Source organism: Elephantulus edwardii, unplaced genomic scaffold, assembly GCF_000299155.1.
Source record: "Elephantulus edwardii isolate Elephantulus edwardi_28Jun2011 unplaced genomic scaffold, EleEdw1.0 scaffold00028, whole genome shotgun sequence".
Taxonomy (NCBI): domain Eukaryota; kingdom Metazoa; phylum Chordata; class Mammalia; order Macroscelidea; family Macroscelididae; genus Elephantulus; species Elephantulus edwardii.
This window is the reverse complement of record NW_006399778.1, coordinates 4,127,452-4,130,051: the sequence shown is the minus strand read 5'-3', so window position 1 is coordinate 4,130,051 and position 2,600 is coordinate 4,127,452.

Sequence of the window (2,600 nt, the reverse complement as noted above, 5' to 3'; positions counted from 1 at the left end):
TTCTTGGCACAACTTTGTGAGCACATCCAGGGCAGCATCTGTTAGCTGAAATATGTCAATTGGTATACCATCTATTCCTGGATTAGGTATTATTTTCATGACAAGTGTCCATAATAAGAGCTGCTTAGTAAAGTGGACTTGGAGAGGGAGGATTGTATAAAAAGAAAGCATTTTTTTTCCTTCAAAGAGAAAAGTGAACTGAGGGGAGGGGTCGATAGGGGGGAAAGTGTGCAACAATGTATGAGTGGAAATCCAACGTCTCTCTAAACTTTCATTAAAATTAAACACACACACACACACACACACACACACACACACACACACGACATATTGCATTAGGGAAAGACCCCTCTAAATTTCTAAAGAATAAGGATGTTGATTTAAAACCTAAGGTGTGCCTGATCCAAGCCATGGCATTTTCAATTGCTTCTTATATATCTGAATGTTGGACAATGAATAAAGATGACAGAAGAAGAATTACTGCTTTTCAGTGTGGTGTTGGTAAGAGCTAATGAATCTGTCTTGAAAGAAGTGCTTCTTAAAGGCAAAACTTGTCTCACTCACTTTGAGCATATTTTTGGGAGGAATGAGTCCTTGGAGAGAAATGACATGATGGGAGAGGTGGAAGGTCTGCGAAAGAGAGGAAGACCCTGGGTGAGACGGCTTGACAGAGCAACTGTAACAATGTGCAATGTGTAATGTGCAAGATCATAGGGATGACACAGGATAGGGCAAGGTTTAGAGCTGTTGTTTACAGGGTCACTATAAGTTGTAGTCAACTTGATGTTACCAAACAACAACAACAAACACAAAAGTATCATGGTGTATTTTAAATGTATGTTTGCCATCATAGACAATATTGGATGATTTGGGGGAAACTTGTAAATGTTTATACAAACCATCACTAAAAGTATAATTTTTAAACCATAAAAATCCCCAACTTATTACTGTGGTGTGGGTGAAAGTTTACTTAACAGATTGAGTTTTCTGTACAATTCATCAGTTTAAGGTTCCAGTCCTAGGGAAATGGAATCATGCTGAGAGAAGTGGAAGGTCAAAGAAGAAAAGAAGATCCTCAACATGATAGATTGATACAGTGACTGTAGCAAAGGGCTAGAGCGTGCCTCGGACTGTGGGGATGGCATAGGACAGGGCAAGGACCAGATCTGTTGCTCATAGAATTGTTGTGAGTCAGAGAAAGAGCTCTGTTGGCCTAGTGAATAGAAAGTCATGTTACCAAACCACAGGTGGGTGATTTTAATCTGCGACTCTTAGGCCTAGTTTTAATTGTCTTGGGTCAAACATTCTTCTAAGTGGTATAGCACTGGTCTATCAATTGGCTGTATGGAAGTAACTCATGGTTGCTGTGATGCTAAACACACTCATGTGTCAAATGTGATACTGGTTATCCATGGTGGATTATGTTTGGTGGAGCTCCCAGATTAAAACAGGTTTAGAAAAAAGAATGGCATCCACTTCCGAAATAGTTTGCCTCCAGAAACTCTACAAACTTAGAGAAACAATGAAAGTTATGCAAGTTTTCAGGTCTTTCATTCACAGGGTTGCTATGAGTCGTCTACAACTGGACAGCACTTAACATACAATTCATACATATTTTGTTTTGTGGTATTACTTGTAATCTCTATGAAGTAACAACTATTTCCATTTGCCCTTTACTATCTCTTCCTGCCTTCTGAGCTTTGTTGTTGATATATACCATCAAGTGGAACTGACCTACAGCTGACCCTCCAGCTGGTTTTCAGAGGCAGTTAATTATGTGGGAGGAGATTACCCATCCTCCAGCAGAGCAATTGGTGGATTTGAATCGCGTACCTTCAGGATTCCAGCCCAGCTTCTGAGCTTTGTTGTTGTTGTTAAGTACTGTCGAGTCGGTTGCGACTCATAGCGACCCTATGTACAACAGCTCTGGACTCTGCTTTATCCTTAGCCAATCTCATCATCTTGAACACACCTACCCCCATTACCCCAGTAACTGAGTCAATCCATGTAATCCAGGGTCTTCCTCTCCTGAGCTGTCCCTCAACCCGCTCAGGCATTGATGTCCCTTTCCAAGGACTGGTTCCTCCTTACAACACGCCCAAAGTACGTCAGAGCTTTAGGATCCTTGCCTCCAAGGAACAATCCTCTCCAGGATGAACCTGTTTGTTCTCTTAGCAGTCCATGGTATATTCAGTACTCTTCTCCAGCACCACAACTCAAAGGCATCCATTCTTCTATCATCCCTAGTCATTGTCCAGCTTTCTAATGCATAGCAAGTAATTGTAAAGACAATGGCCTGGATCAGGTGCACCTTACTCTTCAGACTGATGTCATTGCTCTTTAATACTCTGAAGAGGTCCCTGACAGCAGATTTTCCCAATGCAATTTATCCTTTAATTTCCTGGCTGCTGGTACCAAGAGTGTTGACAGGAGCCAAGTAAACTGAAGCTGTAACAATCTCAATCTCTTTACTGTCTATCATGATGTTGCCAATTGGCCCAACGGTACAAATATTTTTTTTCTTGATGTTGAGCTTCAATCCATATTGAAGGCTGCAATACTTTTTTTCTATATAATTATATTTTATTAATTTTTATAAA